At 44.0% G+C, this 23,004-nt stretch overlaps 1 protein-coding gene across 2 annotated transcripts in view; it reads left to right on the top strand.

Moving 5' to 3' along the window:
• Window positions 1-23,004, top strand: part of LOC143962087 (NACHT, LRR and PYD domains-containing protein 3-like) — a 114,969-nt gene that overhangs the window by 6,860 nt on the left and 85,105 nt on the right. The gene's annotated exons all lie outside the window — the stretch shown is intronic.

The following is a 23,004-nucleotide window of genomic DNA, read 5'->3' as shown; positions in this document are numbered from 1 at the left end:
GTCAGGCGGCTAAGTCACGTGACAAGTCGCCCCAGTGTGAACCGAGGCTTAAAGTATTTTTATTATTTTTTTTTTTATTAGTAATGGCAGCGATATGCGATTTTTATCATGACTGCGACATTATGGTGGACAAGCTAAGTGTAAAAGGAATTATTCCTGCGCCTAATCAGAAAGAAGTCTAATTGTTGTACCGCTGCACACACTGGGATGGGGTACTAGAACCCCAATTAAAGAAAAAAGAGGGCAGAGAAGTAGTGATGCGCAGTACTATGGTGAAGAGTCTGGCCAGAACAGGTTAATAGATTCAATAGGCACTCAAATGGTTAGGTGATAAATATACTATCGTCCAAACTAAAAGGTAATGTATAAAAACATAAAAAACAATATACGTATTTAGGGAATAGTGAGGGGCCCTCACTGCTATGCCTTAGTAGTATTTTGAGTAAAGATCAAGTGGATATAGGAAATTCCAATAGTTAGAGCTAGTGATTCCCAATGCGATTGTATAAGATTAACAAAGTTGCATGAAGTGACAGTGCTGGATATGAAGGAGGTCCGTGAAGATAACTACTACATCATAAAGTGACTTAAATAATATATATAAAACAGTCGACGAGATATATAGTGATTCCCAATGCGATTTGTTAAAACTGACAGAATTGACACATAAAAGTGCCGGTGCTGGACAATAAATAGGTCCGTGAGAATATCTACTACATCAGAATATATAGATAACAGTATACAAAAGAACAGTCACTAACTAAATAAAACAATAGTGCAAATAATGGTTGACCTGTGACTGAAGGAATCGCATAAAGTGTCAATGCCAAGGGAGGGTTAAAAAAAGAGTGAATATGTGCAAATGTCCTATACCGTAGAAAATGGTATCAATGCAGTGAGCAGCTAAATAATAACACAGAACAAAAAATATATTAAATCAAAAACGAAACAAAAAACGCTAAAGCAATCTTGGTGTTGGGTGGAGGGAAAGAACCCTCTGGAAATAGTCCAAAAAAAAGGAGGTGTGCACAATATTTAAAAACTTTGTAAATAAAAGAAAATTGAACAATGATCTTTGTTAAAAAATGTCCATTCAACTTGTGCGACAACTGGTGGCGATTATCCCGAAAATCGCATGTAACGAGGCAATCGCATACAGCGCTGGTGCTTTAAATATATGTGCACTATAAAGTAACAGATTAAACGGTGGTGGTAATGGTGATGGTGGATGTATCCCACGTGGTCCTGTGTGATCGAAATATGAGTGTCCCCTTACCTTACAGCTGTAAGGTAACAGCATATGATATATGTGTCCTCAGGGTTCCTGGTGATCGTTATCCCTCGAGGTCCTGTTCCTATGTCCCCGGATCCTGGCGTCTCCTGCCTATTGTGCCATATTGGACTCTTTATGTGGTCACTCAGCAGTACTTCAGCGTGGGGGGGGGGGTACCTTGGCGATGGGTGTTTATGTAAGGGGTTAAACAAATGAGGAGGAAGGGAGCCCCATAGTGTAGTAATTTTTTAACAGTATTGAAGTTTATTCATAAAAAACGGATTAAGTACTCACAAACAGATAGTTTTCTTGTATGAGGTATAAACGAGCCTCGAGCTCGATTGCGTCACTTCCGGTAGCGTCCCGACGCGTGTTCGTCACAGTCACGTGACTTCATCAGGGGATGCCTAGTGCTCAGGGAAGTGTCTTTAAATAGAGACATTAATTGCTTGTTTGGCGGCCATTTTGGGGAAGACCCGGAAGTGTCCCGGCGGCCATTTTGCGGTATACATGGTCGCCGGAAGTGTGCGGGCGGCCATTTTTTTTGGTTATCACGCCGTGTTTACTATGTTACTGGCCGGAAATAGGCGTGTGGCTATTTTTGAAGGTGTCTCCAGCGGAACATATCCACATTTGCATATGGATGTCGCCGCCCACCTTAATAAATAGCGTATTTGGTCGTAAATAAAAACGGGGAAGGGGGCGAGGGGGGTTATTCCAAATATGCAAACCGGGCTATTGATTTAGACCTATGGTGAAGATACTCAATGCTCTGTTTTAAAATTAATTTGTTAACAGGAATCTGGATTAACCGGATGATGGTAACCATGGCGATGGATTTAAAAATATATGTTCAAACAGAGCACTAAAATTGATTGCGTGTGAAGTAGAAAATGGAGAAAATATCCAAATATGCGTAAAATTACATACAAAAAATATCTATCTATAAAAAAATTCTTTTTAATTCTACATTTATTTAAATATAAAGAAAAGTTAATAATTATTAAATGACATAAATAAGATTAAATAATTGGTGAGACCTTAATAATAAGCGTAAGATGATATAATTTTATCCGAATGGTAATTAAAATTGAGATTAAAATCTAAAATTAGTTTAAAGAAGTAAAAATCAGATAAAATATAATAGAAAAATAAAATTGAAAAAAACGAGGGAAATAATTCCCATTGCTGCCGGAAATGACGTTTAGAGCGGGTTTATACAAACACATTCTGAGTATTTGAGCGCGAAAGCTAAGATCCATAAAAGGGGTGCATATATATGTGTGAACCCATCCATATATGCATATATCATATATATCTATGCATGCCACTATTGTGATTTAGTAACTCAGGTGATCATATTGCATGCAAACAATCAAAGTATATAATGGGGGCTATTCTAAAAAAAGAGGTTAAAGTGCACCCAGGGTCTGAGGTGTGAGGAGGAAGATATATGGACTATACAAAGTATACAGAATGGTCTAAAAAATATATAGAAGAAAATTGCCAGAGGTTTGAGAGGTGATTAAAAATCGCTAATAAAACAATTCAAGTCAAATTCCACGTTGAGTCCCTTTGGCGTGAATGTGTCTAGTGTAAATATCCATTTGGACTCAATTTGGCTGAGGGTTCTTACTTTATGTCCCCCTCTCCAATGTTTAACATAAGGTTCGATTCTCCAGAATTTGAGTTGGGAGGGATCTTTCTTGTGGTATAGCGCAAAATGCCTGGATACGCTGTGCTTGTCAAATCCCTTCAGTATGTTCTTTACGTGTTCTTTGACACGTACCTTAAGTGGTCTCTTGGTACGGCCTATGTACTGGAGGCCACAGCTGCATTCCAATGCGTATACCACTCCAATAGTGTTGCAACAGATGAACTCTTTGATATCGTAGCTATTGCCTATACTGGTTGAAGTAAACTCTTTTTTCTTTTCATTAGGACGCTTTGTTTTGGTGCATGCGTAGCATCGTTTGCAGGGAAAGAATCCTTTTCCCGTGAAAAAGGAAAGGCCCCTACTTGGTGGATCTGGGATGTTCTTTACTAATTTATCCCTAATGGTAGGGGCTCGCCTATAAACAAATTTTGGGCGAGTGGGCAAAATATCTTTAAGGCATGTATCTGAGCGTAGTATCTCCCAATTGCGTTTAATGATTTTTTCAACCTGTTTGAACTGCACATTAAAATCCAAAATAATAGGAATATTGTCCTGTGTGGTCACATTGTGGGGTTTGTTTTTTATAAGGTCTTTGCGATTTAAGTTAGCGACTTCTGATATTTTCTTGTTAATAAATTCTTCATCGTAGCCTTTTTCTATAAATTTTAGTTTCATGTTACTGGCTTGATCAAGAAAGTGATCCTCTTGTGTACAATTGCGCCTCAGGCGCATAAGTTGGCCTTTTGGTATATTGTACAGCCAATTCCTGTGGTGACAACTTTCCAATGGTAAATAACTATTACGGTCTATGCTCTTGAAGTGTGTTTTGGAAAGAAGTTTCTTATTGTCTTGTATTATTTCCAGGTCCAGGAAAGTAATGGATTTATTACTTATCTCCCATGACAGTTTTATGTTCCTGTTGTTCTTATTCAATTTTTTCAAAAAGGTCGTCAGACTTGATCGTTCGCCCTTCCACAATATGATGACATCATCGATATATCTTCGGTATGTGTGCAGTTTGTTTGGAGGATTGGCGAATACTTCTTCTTCCTCCCATTGTGCCATAAAGAGGCCTGCGACGCTAGGGGCGAATTTCGCTTCCATGGCTACGCCCGTCTTTTGATGGTAATAATTCCTATTGTACCAGAAGTAGCTGTTTTTCAGACAGAAGTCGAGACATTTTATGAGGAATTTTCTCTGGAAGCAGGGGAGATCTGTATATTTCCGTAGTCCCCATTTTGTTGCCTCACAGGCTTGGTGGTGCAGAATTCTTGTGTATAGTGAGGCTACATCTGCTGTGGCAAGCCACCAAGGTCCTTCTTCTGTTGGTATATCCTCTATGATTTGTAATATGTGCTTGGTGTCTCTCAGGTATGCCCGTGTCTTCTGTACTGCCGGCTGTAGATAGTAATCTATATATTGCCCCATTCTCGCTGTCAAAGAGTCGATGCCATTGACTATTGGTCTGGGAGGTGGATTATCCCTATCTTTGTGGATTTTCGGGAGTGAATAAATAATTGGTGTTCTGCATGCCTCAGGTATTAAATATTTGGCTTCTTTCTTGTTGAGAATATCCTTCTTGAGGCCTAAATGTACCACTTGTTCGAGTGCTTTCCTGCATTTGAAGACTGGATTACTCAACAGTTGGACGTATGTGTCTTTGTCTTCGAGTAGGGAGTTCATACTTGCATTGTATTGATCTTTAGACAGTATTACAATGCCTCCTCCTTTATCTGCTGGTCGTATGACCAGGTCTTTTCTTTTTGTTAGTTTACGAATACCGCTTTTAATGTGTTTTTCGGTTCATCACGCTTCTTTATCTTTAGTCCTTTCACCTCCTCCAGAACAATACGTTTAAATACTTCTATATGTTTGTTGTCTTTTGTTACTAGATTAAAGGTAGATTTATTTCTCAGGGTACTGTGCATAATTTCATTGGTGGATCTTGTGGTCTTGGGTTTACATGGATTGCTGATCAGGTACTTCTTAATGTTTAATTTCCTCACAAATTTCTGGATTCCAATGTATGTTTGAAATTTATCGAGATTTTTTGTAGGTGCGTATTTTAGACCCTTATCGAGAACCCCTATTTCTTCATGAGAGAGTGGTTGTCCGCTGAGGTTAAAGATTCCCTCTCCCTTCACTCTCTTTTTCTTTTGTGATCTCTTCCCCCCTCTACATCCCCTCTTTCTGGTGTTCTTCTCTTGTTCCTTGGATTTTCGTTCCTCCTCGCTGGAACGTTCTCTCGGCCCCTCTCTAAAAAAGACCTCTCATATTCCATGTCGGATTGTCTGTGTCTATCCGCTCTGTCGTCTTCCTATCTTTGCTCCAGAGGTGCATAGTAGTTGTATGTCGGAATTGGGCTTCTTTCATATGTGCGGTATGGTGTTTGAGGGAGAGGGTTGTGGTATACCTCTTCCCTTCTCTCGTGTTGTCTATAGGGGCTTCTTCCCCTTGGTGCTTGTGTATCATAGGGGTGCCCTCTATTGTCATTGTTTGCTCCTCTATTATCTCTTTGTTGATGGTAGGTTCTATTATCATAGTGAGGTCTTGGTCCGTTATTCCTCCTGTTGTTCTTCCAAAAAGGTTTTTTCCAACCGTTTCGGGGTGTCCTATCTTGGTGGTAAGGTCTCCTCTCGTTTCTGTAAGGTGTATGTCCTCTATCGTTTGTTCGGGGAGTATATTGGTGATGGTTGCCTTGTCTAGCTTCGTTCCTCATCGTGTCAGGTCTGGTTCGTTCATATGTATCATATGGCCCATTTGGATTTTGGTTTTCTTGGTTTACTCGCATGTTAGTATGTTCCGGCTGTACTCTTACTAGTTTTTCTGGAGTAGAGTAGGCTGAGATTGGGTCTAGATGTCCCACTTGGCTTTGCCATTTGAAAGCTCGATCGGTTTTAAAATCGTTTATGTCTCGATTGTATTTTTTGCTTTTCCTTTGTTGGACTTCTCTATCCTTTTTTGTGAGGTCTTTGTTTAGTTGTGCTGTTAGGGATGTGAATTCCGCTGTATCCTTATAAGCTTCCAATTCCTCCTTCACTCCCATAATGATCTCATCTACTATTTTTTGTTTTTTCTTTTTTCTATCTAATAGGAACATTAGAAGTTCTAAACCTTTCCCATTAAAAAATTTGAACCAATCATCAATTGATTCTTGATCTGTCAATCCATCGTTTGGTATGACATCCCATCTCAAGCGTCTGGGGACAATCCCATCCTTGAAATATTGTTCAAAGGTGGTGATGTCCCACCATAGACTGACCTTCTTTTCCATGTTGTGCCCTAGTTTCCTCATTAGGCTTTCAAGGTCACTGCTTTTATTGGTGGGTATAGTTGCATTAAAAACCTCTCCCAAATTAACCTGTCTTTTATCTAAAAATGAAAAAACGTCCATGATGGCTGCAAGAATGGGTCAAGATAGGTATCAAGCTAAGTGTAAAAGGAATTATTCCTGCGCCTAATCAGAAAGAAGTCTAATTGTTGTACCGCTGCACACACTGGGATGGGGTACTAGAACCCCAATTAAAGAAAAAAGAGGGCAGAGAAGTAGTGATGCGCAGTACTATGGTGAAGAGTCTGGCTAGAACAGGTTAATAGATTCAATAGGCACTCAAATGGTTAGGTGATAAATATACTATCGTCCAAACTAAAAGGTAATGTATAAAAACATAAAAAACAATATACGTATTTAGGGAATAGTGAGGGGCCCTCACTGCTATACCTTAGTAGTATTTTGAGTAAAGATCAAGTGGATATAGGAAATTCCAATAGTTAGAGCTAGTGATTCCCAATGCGATTGCATAAGATTAACAAAGTTGCATGAAGTGACAGTGCTGGATATGAAGGAGGTCCGTGAAGATAACTACTACATCATAAAGTGACTTAAATAATATATATAAAACAGTCAACGAGATATATAGTGATTCCCAATGCGATTTGTTAAAACTGACAGAATCGCATAAAAGTGCCGGTGCTGGACAATAAATAGGTCCGTGAGAATATCTACTACATCAGAATATATAGATAACAGTATACAAAAGAACAGTCACTAACTAAATAAAACAATAGTGCAAATAATGGTTGACCTGTGACTGAAGGAATCGCATAAAGTGTCAATGCCAAGGGAGGGTTAAAAAAGAGTGAATATGTGCAAATGTCCTATACCATAGAAAATGGTATCAATGCAGTGAGCAGCTAAATAATAACATAGAACAAAAAATATATTAAATCAAAAACGAAACAAAAAACGCTAAAGCAATCTTGGTGTTGGGGGGAGGGAAAGAACCCTCTGGAAATAGTCCAAAAAAAAAAAGGAGATGTGCACAATATTTAAAAAATTTGTAAATAAAAGAAAATTGAACAATGATCTTTGTTAAAAAATGTCCATTCCACTTGTGCGACAACTGGTGGCGATTATCCCGAAAATCGCATGTAACGAGGCAATCACATACAGCGCTGGTGCTTTAAATATATGTGCACTATAAAGTAACAGATTAAACGGTGGTGGTAATGGTGATGGTGGATGTATCCCACGTGGTCCTGTGTGATCGAAATATGGGTGTCCCCTTACCTTACAGCTGTAAGGTAACAGCATATGATATATGTGTCCTCAGGGTTCCTGGTGATCGTTATCCCTCGAGGTCCTGTTCCTATGTCCCCGGATCCTGGCGTCTCCTGCCTATTGTGCCGTATTGGACTCTTTATGTGGTCACTCAGCAGTACTTCAGCGTGGGGGGGTACCTCGGCGGTGGGTGTTTATGTAAGGGGTTAAACAAATGAGGAGGAAGGGAGCCCCATAGTGTAGTAATTTTTTAACAGTATTGAAGTTTATTTATAAAAAAACGGATTAAGTACTCACAAACAGATAGTTTTCTTGTATGAGGTATAAACGAGCCTCGAGCTCGATTGCGTCACTTCCGGTAGCGTCCCGACGCGTGTTCGTCACAGTCACGTGACTTCATCAGGGGATGCCTAGTGCTCAGGGAAGTGTCTTTAAATAGAGACATTAATTGCTTGTTTGGCGGCCATTTTGGGGAAGACCTGGAAGTGTCCCGGCGGCCATTTTGCGGTATACATGGTCGCCGGAAGTGTGCGGGCGGCCATTTTTTTTGGTTATCACGCCGTGTTTACTATGTTACTGGCCGGAAATAGGCGTGTGGCTATTTTTGAAGGTGTCTCCAGCGGAACATATCCACATTTGCATATGGATGTCGCCGCCCACCTTAATAAATAGCGTATTTGGTCGTAAATAAAAACGGGGAAGGGGGCGAGGGGGGTTATTCCAAATATGCAAACCGGGCTATTGATTTAGACCTATGGTGAAGATACTCAATGCTCTGTTTTAAAATTAATTTGTTAACAGGAATCTGGATTAACCGGATGATGGTAACCATGGCGATGGATTTAAAAATATATGTTCAAACAGAGCACTAAAATTGATTGCGTGTGAAGTAGAAAATGGAGAAAATATCCAAATATGCGTGAAATTACATACAAAAAATATCTATCTATAAAAAAATTATTTTTAATTCTACATTTATTTAAATATAAAGAAAAGTTAATAACTCAAATTCTGGGGAATCGAACCTTATGTTAAACATTGGAGAGGGGGACATAAAGTAAGAACCCTCAGTCAAATTGAGTCCAAATGGATATTTACACTAGACACATTCACGCCAAAGGGACTCAACATGGAATTTGACTTGAATTGTTTTATTAGCGATTTTTAATCACCTCTCAAACCTCTGGCAATTTTATTCTATATATTTTTTAGACCATTCTATATACTTTGTATAGTCCATATATCTTCCTCCTCACACCTCAGACCCTGGGTGCACCTTAACCTCTTTTTTAGAATAGCCCCCATTATATACTTTGATTGTTTGCATGCAATATGATCACCTGAGTTACTGAATCACAATAGTGGCATGCATAGATATATATGATATATGCATATATGGATGGGTTCACACATATATATGCACCCCTTTTATGGATCTTAGCTTTCGCGCTCAAATACTCAGAATGTGTTTGTATAAACCCGCTCTAAACGTCATTTACGGCAGCAATGGGAATTATTTCCCTCGTTTTTTCAATTTTATTTTTATTTTATTTTTCTATTATATTTTATCTGATTTTTACTTCTTTAAACTAATTTTAGATTTTAATCTCAATTTTAATTACCATTCGGATAAAATTATATCATCTTACGCTTATTATTAAGGTCTCACCAATTATTTAATCTTATTTATGTCATTTAATAATTATTAACTTTTCTTTATATTTAAATGTAGAATTAAAAATAATTTTTTTATAGATAGATATTTTTTGTATGTAATTTTACGCATATTTGGATATTTTCTCCATTTTCTACTTCACACGCAATCAATTTTAGTGCACTGTTTGAACATATATTTTTAAATCCATCGCCATGGTTACCATCATCCGGTTAATCCAGATTCCTGTTAACAAATTCATTTTAAAACAGAGCATTGAGTATCTTCACCATAGGTGTAAATCAATAGCCCGGTTTGCATATTTGGAATAACCCCCCTCGCCCCCTTCCCCGTTTTTTTATTTACGACCAAATACGCTATTTATTAAGGTGGGCGGCGACATCCATATGCAAATGTGGATATGTTCCGCTGGAGACACCTTCAAAAATAGTCACACGCCTTTTTCCAGCCAGTAACATAATAAACACGGCGTGATAACCAAAAAAATGGCCGCCCGCACACTTCCGGCGACCATGTATACTGCAAAATGGCCGCCGGGACACTTCCGGGTCTTCCCCAAAATGGCCGACAAACAAGCAATTAATGTCTCTATTTAAAGACACTTCCCTGAGCACTAGGCATCCCCTGATGAAGTCACGTGACCGTGACGAACACGCGTCGGGACGCTACCGGAAGTGACGCAATCGAGCTCGAGGCTCGTTTATACCTCATACAAGAAAACTATCTGTTTGTGAGTACTTAATCCGTTTTTTTATGAATAAACTTCAATACTGTTAAAAAATTACTACACTATGGGGCTCCCTTCCTCCTCATTTGTTTAACCCCTTACATAAACACCCATCGCCAAGGTACCCCCCCCACGCTGAAGTACTGCTGAGTGACCACATAAAGAGTCCAATACGGCACAATAGGCAGGAGACGCCAGGATCCGGGGACATAGGAACAGGACCTCGAGGGATAACGATCACCAGGAACCCTGAGGACACATATATCATATGCTGTTACCTTACAGCTGTAAGGTAAGGGCCGGTTCACACTGCGAGGCGAGGCGAGGCGACACGGCTCGCCTCGCCTCGCTCCCGCAAGTCGCCCCCATTCAGTACTATGGAACCGCTCTGAGAGGAGCGACTCGAGTCGCTCCGACTCAGAAAAAAGGTTCCTGTACTACTTCGGGGCGACTTCGGGGGCGACTTGCATTGACTTCTATGCAGAAGTCCTCTGCAAGTCGCCGCTGACCCCCCCTGCAAGTCGCGGCGAGGAAGTCGGAGACGCCTCGCCGTGGCTCGCTGTGTGAACCGGCCCTAAGGGGACACCCATATTTCGATCACACAGGACCACGTGGGATACATCCACCATCACCATTACCACCACCGTTTAATCTGTTACTTTATAGTGCACATATATTTAAAGCACCAGCGCTGTATGCGATTGCCTCGTTACATGCGATTTTCGGGATAATCGCCACCAGTTGTCGCACAAGTTGAATGGACATTTTTTAACAAAGATCATTGTTCAATTTTCTTTTATTTACAAATTTTTTAAATATTGTGCACACCTCCTTTTTTTTTTGGACTATTTCCAGAGGGTTCTTTCCCTCCCCCAACACCAAGATTGCTTTAGCGTTTTTTGTTTCGTTTTTGATTTAATATATTTTTTGTTCCATGTTATTATTTTGCTGCTCACTGCATTGATACCATTTTCTATGGTATAGGACATTTGCACATATTCACTCTTTTTTAACCCTCCCTTGGCATTGACACTTTATGCGATTCCTTCAGTCACAGGTCAACCATTATTTGCACTATTGTTTTATTTAGTTAGTGACTGTTCTTTTGTATACTGTTATCTATAGATTCTGATGTAGTAGATATTCTCACGGACCTATTTATTGTCCAGCACCGGCACTTTTATGTGTCAATTCTGTCAGTTTTAACAAATCGCATTGGGAATCACTATATATCTCGTCGACTGTTTTATATATATTATTTAAGTCACTTTATGATGTAGTAGTTATCTTCACGGACCTCCTTCATATCCAGCACTGTCACTTCATGCAACTTTGTTAATCTTATACAATCGCATTGGGAATCACTAGCTCTAACTATTGGAATTTCCTATATCCACTTGATCTTTACTCAAAATACTACTACGGCATAGCAGTGAGGGCCCCTCACTATTCCCTAAATACGTATATTGTTTTTTATGTTTTTATACATTACCTTTTAGTTTGGACGATAGTATATTTATCACCTAACCATTTGAGTGCCTATTGAATCTATTAACCTGTTCTGGCCAGACTCTTCACCATATTATGGTGGACAGATCTGAGATTTTTGACACAATTTTGGGACCATTGTCATTTATACAGCAATCAGTGCTATACAAATGCACTGATTCCTGTGTAAATGACACTGGCAGTGAAGGGATTAACCACTAGGTGGCAGTGTAGGGGTTAAGTGTGTCCTAGGGGTGCGTTTCTAACTGTGGGGGGGGGGGCGTGGCTGTGTGTGACACGTCACTGATCTATACAGCGATCAGGGCTATAAAAATGCACCGATTACTGTGTAAATGTCACTGGCAGGAAATGGGTTAACCACTAGGGGGCGATCAAGGGGATAATGTAAATTTTGATGTTGTCATTTTTTCCAACAATTCTTTGCAAAATTAAGATTTTTTTTTCCAACAAAATTTTCATTGTAATAATAGGATTTTTGTATACAGCTTACCTGTAAAATCCTTTTCTTGAGAGTACATCACGGGACACAGGAGCTTCATTACATAGTGGGTTATATAGGCACCTCTGGTGATTGGACACTGGTTAACCCCCAATTAAGGAGAATTCCTCCCCTATATAACCCCTCCCATATGGGAGGCACCTCAGTTTTGTAGCAAAGCAATAAGAAACCACATAAAACCCAAGAATGGCGGGAGCTCTGTGTCCCGTGATGTACTCTCAAGAAAAGGATTTTACAAGTAAGCTGTATACAAAAATCCTATTTTCTTGATCATACATCACGGGACACAGGAGCTTCATTACATAGTGGGATGTCCCAAAGCAATGCTCAGTTTGAGGGGAGGGAGACACAGATCAGAAATATAGACCATCATGGACCAGAGGATCTAAACTGCAGCCTGCAGTACACTGTGCCCAAAGGCGGTATCCTCTTGCCCTCTGACATCCACCTGATAGAATCTGGTGAATGTGTGGACTGATGACCAAGTTGCAGCCTTACAGATCTGAGCCAGGGAGGCCTGGTGATGCACTGCCCAAGAAGCACTTACGGCCCTCGTTGAGTGCGCTTTCACTTGAAAAGGAGGAATCTTCCCCTTTACACTATAGGCCTGAAGAATAACCTTTCTAATCCATCTTGAGAGAGTGGATTTTGATGCCGCCTGGCCCTTCCTAGGGCCTTCCAGCAAAATAAATAAGCAATCAGTTTTTCTTATCTGAGCAGTTGCTTGAAGATAGATACTGATTGCCCTTACCACATCTAAAGTGTGCAAAGACTCTTCTTCTGCGGACTGTGGATCCGGAAAAAAGGATGGTAGGATTATGTCTTGATTCAAATGGAATCCCGAAACCACCTTAGGCAGAAAAGACCTATTCGGACGCATCACTACTCGGTCCTTATGAATAACTTGATAAGGTTCCTTGCTGGAAAGAGCTGCTAGTTCTGACACTCTTCTAGCCGAGGATATGGCTATCAAGAAAACCAATTTTTTAGTCAAAAGAACTAATGAAGCCAGATGCAAAGGTTCAAATGGTTGCCCCTGCAATGCCGAGAGAACCAAATTCAGATCCCATGGGCATACCGGAGGTTTGACTGACGGCCTTAACCGCATAGCCCCCTGGATGAAAGCCCGCATCAGGGAATGTGATTCAAGGGGCTTCTGTAAAAACACTGACAAGGCCGAAATCTGCACCTTGATAGTGCTTACGGCCAAATTTATTTTTAGGCCTGACTGGAGAAAGGCCAAGATCCTGCTAATGACATACTATCTAGGATGCCATCCCCTGGGTTCACACCAGGAAACATATGCCCTCCAGATTTTGCAGTAAATAAGCCTGGAGGCCGGCTTTCTGGCATTGACCAGAGTAGAAAGGACTGGCTTCCGAAAGTGCACGATCTCTCAGAATGTGGGTCTCAGCAGCCAAACCGTTAAATTCAGACTGTGTAAAGCAGGATGGTAAATTGGACCCTGCGAGAGCAGATCTGGGCGGAGAGGAAGGATCCACGGCCTGCCTACAGCCAACTTCATGATCTCTGCGTACCAAGGACCTAAAGCCTGATGAAGGAGCATGCATGCTCCGAAGCGCCGCTTTGTCCAGCCCGTCTCCTGAGGACACCGACTCCTTGAACATCGGACCAAGGGCACCACAGCTACCAGCAGTACCCCGATTACTCTGACCATTTCGAGGAAATACATGGAATAGACCAAAACACCAACCATCGGTCAAAAAGTCAGATGCTGGAAACCCTGCCTTACAGCCCTGCGAGTCGTCCCCATGGACATACGGATGAAACATTACATCTCTGATGTGCCTTTACACCACTAATCTAATGTGAGTGTTTTTTAACCACTTTTAATAAATTTGAGTAACCTCACTGCTGCACTTAGAGGGCGCCGTCTCTTTCTCTATTCCATTGTTTCCTAGAGCTACTTCTTGCTTTAAGACTGGCAGCCCTTTAGGGTACAGCCTGTACTGCTGATCCCCCTCGCGGACCACTTTGACGATCTACATAGACCCTGAACTTCTCATCGTGGATACTCGTGTGTGGATATACCCAAAACCCACACAAAAATCAATATACTTTGGCTATATAAATACGATCAATTGTTTATACTAACATTCTGTTATCATACAACAATATTTTTGGGATCCCCAGCGAGCGCCATATTACCCTCCTCTGCTGTGCTACTGCGTACCAAGGTCGCCTGGGCCAAGCCGGGGCTACCAAAAGAACCAACTTTGTTTCCCTCTTGACTCTTCCCAGGAACCGCGACAGAAGCGGGTATGGTGAGAAGGCATAAATTAGATTGTACCAATCCCAGGGAACTGTCAGAGCATCTGACCCCTGAGCAAGTACATCTCTTGTCCTTGATACAAATTTGTCCAGCTTCCTGTTGAACCTGGACGCAAACAGATCTATGTCTGGAGTGCCCCACTTGTGACATATGATCTGAAATATGTCGGGGTGTAGAGCCCATTCTCCTGGGCATAACTGTTGGCGGCTTAGAATGTCCGCTTGCCAATTTTCCACTCCTGGAATGAAGGCTGCAGAAAGGCATGGAACATGCCTTTCTGCCCAAGCAAGTATGCGATTCACCTCTCTTTGTGCAACCAGACTCCTGGTGCCACCCTGGTGTTTGATATAGGCCACAGCTGTGGCATTGTCAGACTGAACTCGAACAGGGAGACCCCGTAGTCTGTAAGACCAGTTTATGAGAGCCATAAAAACTACCCGAATTTCCAAAATATTTATGGGCAATAACCTTTCGGTCGCAGACCATTTCCCCTGCGTGCACGTCTCCTCCAACACTGCTCCCCAGCCCATCAGGCTGGCATCTGTAGTTATAATCTGTAGTTATAATCTTCCATGGAAGAGGAAGAAAAGTTTTGCCTTTCAGCAGATTCTTGGTTTGTAACCACCAAATGAGACTCTTGCGTGTCCCTGGGGATAGACACATAGGAAGGTCCAAGGCCTGGGGCTTCCTGTTCCAAGCTGCAAGGATGCATCTTTGCAAAGGCCTTGAGTGAAACTGGGCGAATGGAACGGCCTCGAAGGAGGCGACCGTTTTCCCTAACAGTCTCATACACAACCGATTGGGGAAAGTTCTTCTGCCCAGAATTAGGTGCACCAGAGCCCCTATAGCCATGGCCTTTGGGCTTGGTAGAAACACCACACCCTGAGTGGTGTCGATGTCCATGCCCAGATACTCCAACCTGGTAGCAGGCTGTAGGGATGACTTTTCTAGGTTTATAATCCAACCTAGGTGTTTCAGGTGCTCTAACGTTTTGGTAAAACTGTGGTTCAAGAGCGCTACTGTTTGCTCTATGAGTAGCAAATCGTCTAGATAAGCCATCACGATTATACCCTTAGATCTTAGGTTTGCCAAGAGAGGGTCTAGAATCTTTGTGAAGACTCGAGGAGCTGTAGCGAGACCGAACGTCAGGGCCACAAATTGAAAATGGCGCTGATCTACCGCGAACCTTAGATACTTTTGGTGTGCGTAAAAAAATTGACACATGAAGATATGCATCCTTGATATCTATCGATGCCATAAACTCTCCCCCTTGCAGGGAGGAGACCACAGAGTGTATTGACTGCATTCGGAAAGACCGGATGTGCAAAAACTGGTTCAGATCCTTCAGATCCAGGATAGGTCTGACACCTCCATTTGGCTTTGGAACGGTGAAGAGATTTGAGTAAAAGCCTGAACCCTGTTGTTTTGAGTCCACTTCCACTATCACCTCATGGGATAGCAGGTGATCTAAGGCCAGAAGTAGCGTTTTTTGCTTTACTGGACCCTTGGGGATCCTTGACCTTAGGAAGCGAGAAGGTGGAATCCCCTGAAACTCTAGCTTGTAGCCCAGAGATATCGAGGAGGTTACCCATTTGTCCCGAATCTCTTCCCGCCAGGCTTCTGCAAAGTGCAGGAGCCTTCCCCCCACTGCCGAGTGGGGGTGCCCTTTCACAAGGAAGCTTTTGGGCTCTGCTTGGCAGGTTTTCGCCCCCAAGTCTTTTTCTGCCCCTGGGGTGACCTTGGGCCTTTCCTCTAGAGGGAGGTTGGGAAGGCCGTCGCCACTGCTTAGAGCTTGATGCTCCGGGAGAAAGAACGCCTAAATGATGGATGTTTGCTCTTTTTGATTGGAAGGAGAGTAGATTTACCCCCTGCAATCTTTTAGATTATCTAATTCCTCCCCAAATAAGCTTTCCCCTTAAACGGGAACCCAATCAAATACTTCTTACATGATAGCTCAGCTGCCCAATTTTTTAGCCATAGGGCCCTTCACATGTGTACCAACAGGAGAGACAAGCGAGATGCTTGTTGGACAGAATCCAAAATCGCATCAATCATAAAACACAGAATTTGAGGTATTTCTGCATAATTCTCTACTTCCTCACTGGGAAGGAGCCCAAGAATCTGCTTAACCTGTTCCTTGAGGAACTGACACAACCCCACAGTTGCGACTGTAGGTTGCACTACAGCGCCAGCCATGGAAAAGGAGGCTTTTAATAATGTTTCCAGCTTCTTATCAGTTGGATCCTTAAATACCTGAGCATTATCCAAAGGACGGGTCAGGTTTCTATTCACACAAGAAACAGCCGCATCAACAGATGGGACCCCCCACTTCTTGGTGAAACTTTCCTCCAGAGGATAAAGCATAGAAAACCTTTTAAGAGGAGCAAACAGTTTATCGGGATGTCCCCAATCCTCATACAACAATTTATCCATTAACCCCCCTGACGGTATTCCCGAGTCTGACTCGGGGTGGATTTTTCATACCAAAAGCGGTATCCCCGAGTCAGACTCGGGACAGCGTCGCTGGATCCAGGAGGAGGTTTACTTACCTTCTCCTTCGGATCCAGCGTTGTCTCCCCGCTGTACGAGCGAGCCATGTCTCGCTCGATCTATCACATCGGCGATCTCCGTGCCCTGCGAGCGTTGCGACGCACGGGCACGGAGATCGGTGCCAAATTCAAAAAGTGAAACAAACAGTAAACATACAGTATAATGTAATCTTACAGATTACATTGCTGTATGTAAATATTTCACATCCCCGTTGTCCCTAGTGGTCTGCCCAGTGCCCTGCATGCAGTTTTATATAATAAAAACTGTTCTTTATGCCTGGAAACTGGAGATTGCCCATAGCAACCAAAACTGTCACTGTACATCAAAAATGATTTTAGACCAGCTAGAAAACAGCGATAATAAATTAGAATCACTCGCAGAATTGAGCGATAGCGATTTGTGGGGAGATCCGTCATCAAATACTGAAAAGTAATGACAGTGACAATTCTGCAACTGAGCAAATTTCAGTGTTTTTGATTTGATTACATTATTGAATAATTTTTATTATTGTTATATTATTATTTGGTACAATTATTTATAATTATTTATTATATTATAATTTATGATTTAATTTTTCAAACTTTATCATACCCGGGATGTCTGCTAGACTCTGGTTTGGACAGATTTAAGAGAGTTATTCCTAAGAATTGCAGGACTACAATATAAAACGCCAAATTTTCATGCAAAATAATGGTACCGCTTTTAGCACCTAAAATCCGAAATAATGGTACCGCCAGGGAGGTTAAGGGATGAATTGGAAAGGAAAAGGCAGTCTGTGGGATTCTCCTGACCCCCAGGGAAGAAACAGAGGATGTAGCGACTTCAGCAGCAGGCATCCTGAAAGTGGTACGCACCAGTTCAGTATAATATGGAACATGTTTTCTGAGTTCCTGGGAGGAGGGGACTCTCTCCTCTTCCTCTGACTCATCTGACTGCTCTTGATGCCTATCCCATGATAGGGATCTCTCCTCATTGTCGGAGGTGTCATCTGAAAGAGGAATCTCAGCAGAGGGAGGGGATCTACCCCTTTTTCTGATATTTTTCAGGGAAGCTGAAATAAAATTCATAATTCTCCCTTCAAAACCCTCCAATGTAGCCTTAAGGGAGTCTTCAGTGACATACACTGGGGCTGAAACATTAGGAGAGGCTGCAAAACCTGACAGGGGCACTAACTCATCCTGTGAGGCTGGCTCCAGTCTTGCAGGGGGGGATGGTAATCTACAGACATTTTTAGAACCCCTGGACCTAGGCGGTGATTTACCAGTGCCCTTGTTACCTCCCCCTGAGACCCTCTTATGAGGAGACATAGTCCTAAGCTACAAAGCAGAGGTACTAGTACAAGTGCAGTCACTGTTGTGCTACAAGTCTCACAATAAATATATATGCTTAAACTGCACAACCTGATACTGAGTAGGTGTCTTCGGCTTGCCTGGATCCAATCCCTTAGGATGCTTACTGCCCACAGCTCCTGTGTCTCCACTTACAGCCCCCTGATGTTCTGGGCTTTTTAAAATTGCCACTTTGGCGCCTGCACAGTAAAGCCAGCGTGCACTGCCCGCAACCACCCCCCCTCCTTCCATTAGTATGGGAGTGTGCTCAGCGCGCGTGCACGCGCGCATGTATGCATGAGGACTGCTGGTCGTCCAAGGGGGGGGAGGATCACCTATGGAGCCGTGCAGGACCCCTAGACTACGTGGGACCTCTCTCTTACCTCTCTATTGTAGCAGAGTCTGCAGCGGAAGATGTGAGCCATATGAAAACAGGCTTCACTGAGCATGTGTATTTGAAAGGCATGTAAGTATGCATCAGGCTGCTCTTACTCCCTCTAGTAGTGGAAACCAGGTAAGACATACAACTACTCACATGAAGAAATCCACAATATATGATTTATATAGGATTAACTTCTCTTACCTGTCCCTGCCACAGGAATTGCTGAAAACAGATTCCAGCCTTCACCCATCATGGCGGGCAGAGTTGTGCCAACCTTCAGGATTTTTTGGGTTCCTTCTCAGAGGAACCTCTTACCTGGACCTTGTAAAAGACTTTGCCAGAAACTTTCATGCCACTATGCAAATAGTACACCAAGTCTGGTTTTCCCAGCGCCCAGTCTTCCAAAAGGAGAGGACTTACAGGCAAAACCTCGTTTCTTCGGATGACGAGGCCCGGGTACCATACCATCTTGGGAGTCAAATATCGGCCCGAGATATGGATCCGGTTATCATAGCCCTTAGACCCCCGCAGGGACATGCACAGAGCTTTCTTCATAGCACATGTTTTACGTGGCCAACCACCTTAGACACTGCCGCAAAAACTGAGGTGCCTCCCATATGGCAGGGGGTTATATAGGAGAGGAATTCTCCATAATTGGGGGTCAACCAGTGTCCAATCACCAGAGGTGCCTATATAACCCACTATGTAATGAAGCTCCTGTGTCCTGTGATGTATGATCAAGAAAGGTTATTTCTCTCACATGAAATGTGTATACCACAAATGATGCCCCAAAATACATTCTGCTACTCCTCTAACCATACCACATGTGTGGGGCATTTCCACAGCCTGACCACATAGAGAGGCCCAACATGCAGGGAGTGCCATCAGGTGTTCTAGGAGCATAAATGACACATCTAACTTGTTGACTACTTATTACACTTTTGAAGGCCCTAAAGCAACAGGACAATGACACATGACACTGATGTGGCACTGATGACAGATGGCACTGATATGTGGCACTGATGGCACGTGACACTGATGTGGCACTGATCACAGATGGCACTAATACGTGGCACTGATGAAAGATGCCACTAATATGTGGCACTGATGACAGATGGCACTAATATGTAGCGCTGATGACATGTGACACTGATGAAAGATGGCACTAATATGTGGCACTGATGACAGATGGCACTAATACATGGCACTGAAGACAGATGGCACCAATATGTGGCACTGATGACAGATGGCACCGATGACAGGTGACACTGATGTGGCACTGATACGTGGCACTGATGACACGTGACACTGATGACAGATGGCACTAATACATGGCACTGATAACAGATGGCACTAATACATAGCACTGATGACAGATGGCACTAATACATGGCACTGATGACACGTGACAGCGATGTGGCACTGATGACAGATGGCACGGATACGTGGCACTGATGACACGTGACACTGATAACAGATGGCATTTGACAATGACAGGTGGCACTGATGACAGATTTGAGAGAAGTGACCTGCTGCAGTACCAAGTAGCAATGGCATGCTTCCATCCCGGGTTAATTGTATAAAGAAAAAACTGGGCAAGTGGGATTTGGGAAAAATAATGAATACATGTGAGTTGATAAAATGATTTAGATTTAATTTATAATCAATAACCCCTAGGGGTAGTCCATGATCTGAATGCATACAATTACTGAAAAAAAACAAAAAAACAAAAACAAAAAACAAAAAAAACCACTGAGGCCGCGTACACACGCGGGGACTGTTCGCTCAACCTTGTCCGCTGAACAGTGTTTCAGCGGACAGTCCGCTCGTGTGTGGGACTTCAGCGGACAGTTTCAGCGGACAGTCTCCTGAACAAGGTTTTTCGGAAATTCCGAAAAACTGTCCGCTGAAACTTTGTTTGAGCGAACAGTTGCCGCGTGTGTAGGCTTGTTCACTCAACTTTTGAAATGGGCGGACTTTTCCCGCACGGAGAAAAGTCCGCCCATTTCGAGCGCGTGTACAGGTAGGCGGGGCCCGCGAAGGAGACGTCGCGGGCACCGCTGCCTGGAATGGACTTAAAGGAACACCCAACGCCGAAAAAAATCGGCGTGGGGGTTCCCCCAAAGTCCACAACAGACCCTTGTCCGAGCACGCTACCCGGCCGGCCAGGAAAGGGGGGGGCGAGCGAGCGCGCCCCCCCCCTGAGCCGTACCAGGCCGCGTGCCCTCAACATGGGGGGTGCCTTGGGGAAGGGGGGGCCGCGCGGCCCCCCCACCCCAAAGCACCTTGTCCCCATGTTGATGAGGACAAGGGCCTCTTCCCGACAACCCTGGCCGTTGGTTGTCGGGGTCTGCGGGCGGGGGGCTTATCGGAATCCGGGAGCCCCCTTTAAGAAGGGGGCCCCCGGATACCGGCCCCCCACCCTATGTGAATGAGTATGGGGTACAATGTACCCCTACCCATTCACCTGTGAAAAAAAGTACAAAAAAAAAACACAACACAGGGTTAAAATATTTTATTGCACGGCTCTGGCATTCCGGCCGGAGGGAGCGACGTGTCAACATCTCCTGGAGAAGGAGAAGAAGAAGAAGAAGAAGAAGAACGGAAGGCGGCGGCGACGACAGCGGCGACAGAAGACCGGGCCACCGCCTCTAAAAGAGCTATAAGAAGGCGCGGTGGCCCGGCAGAAGAACCGAAGAGGGGGAAGAAGAGGCCAGCGGCGGGGAGGAAGAAAGCCGGACTCCTCCGCTAGCAAAAGAGCTACAAGAAGATAGCGGAGGAGTCCGGAGAAGACCCCCGAAGACGGAAGACCCCCGGAGCTGTGCAATAAAATATTTTAACCCCGTGTTGTGTTTTTTTTTGTACTTTTTTTCACAGGTGAATGGGTAGGGGTACATTGTACCCCATACTCATTCACATAGGGTGGGGGGCCGGTATCCGGGGCCCCCTTCTTAAAGGGGGCTCCCGGATTCCAATAAGCCCCCCGCCCGCAGACCCCGACAACCAACGGCCAGGGTTGTCGGGAAGAGGCCCTTGTCCTCATCAACATGGGGACAAGGTGCTTTGGGGTGGGGGGGCCGCGCGGCCCCCCCTTCCCCAAGGCACCCCCCATGTTGAGGGCACGCGGCCTGGTACGGCTCAGGGGGGGGGGGCGCGCTCGCTCGCCCCCCCCTTTCCTGGCCGGCCGGGTAGCGTGCTCGGACAAGGGTCTGTTGTGGACTTTGGGGGAACCCCCACGCCGATTTTTTTCGGCGTTGGGTGTCCCTTTAAGTCCATTACTACGGACGAGGATGAGAGGATGTCCGTGATAGGCGGAACACAGACTGCTGGGAAATTGAGTGTTCCGCCTATCACAGGCGGAGGTGCGGCTTTTGAAAGGTAGAATGGCCGCCGAGGCGCCGATGAAGAGCGGCGATCCCGGAAGGACGGAGGAGGCACAGGACGGAGGAGGCACGGGACGGAGGCGGCACGGGACGGAGGCGGCACGGGACGATGGAGGCACGGGACGACGGAGGCACGGGACGACGGAGGCACGGGACGACGGAGGCACGGGACGACGGAGGCACGGGACGACGGAGGCACGGGACGACGGAGGCACGGGACGGAGGCTCGGGACGGAGGCTCGGGACACAGGTAGGCTGGACACACAAGGCTGCACAGACACACACACAGGGATGGATGGATGGACACACACACAGGGATAGATGGATGGACACACACACAGGGATGGATGGATGGACACACACACAGGGATGGATGGATGGACACACACACGCAGGGATGGATGGATGGACACACACGCAGGGATGGATGGATGGACACACACACGCAGGGATGGATGGATGGACACACACACGCAGGGATGGATGGATGGACACATACACACAGGGATGGACGGACACACACACAGGGATGGACGGACACACACACAGGGATGGACGGACACACACACAGGGATGGACGGACACACACACAGGGATGGACGGACACACACACAGGGATGGATGGACACACACACAGGGATGGATGGACACACACACAGGGATGGACGGACACACACACAGGGATGGACGGACACACACACAGGGATGGACGGACACACAGGGATGGACAGCCATGTCTCACCCTCGGCTTATACACGAGTCAATAAGTTTTCCAGTTTTTTTGGGGTAAATTGGGGGCCTCGGCTTATATTCGGGTCGGCCTATACTCGAGTATATACGGTAGCTAATTACTGAAAAATGTGTGTGAATGAGATATGCAAAAATGATTGGGAAATCGGAGAAAGCTAAATGTGTGTAAAATAAGTGAGAATGGATGATAAGAAAATACAAAATCATCCATTCAAATGTGTGCAGTGCTCTGAATGAAACAATGTATCAGCATAGAAAAAAAAAAAAAAAAACATGAATAAAACTCTATTACCTATATGTTGAATTAACCACTTCGCGCCCAGGCCGATTCTGACATTTCTTTCCTACATATAAAATTCATAATTTTTTTGCTAGAAAATTACATAGAACCCGAAAACATTATATATGTTTTTTTAG

The sequence above is a fragment of the Lithobates pipiens genome, unplaced genomic scaffold (genome assembly GCF_037356315.1).
Source record: "Lithobates pipiens isolate NorthernLeopardFrog02 unplaced genomic scaffold, aLitPip1_a1.2 Scaffold_8, whole genome shotgun sequence".
NCBI classification, from domain to species: Eukaryota; Metazoa; Chordata; class Amphibia; order Anura; family Ranidae; genus Lithobates; species Lithobates pipiens.
The sequence above is the reverse complement of the archived record's forward strand: the minus strand, read 5'-3'. Positions and strand labels throughout refer to the sequence as shown.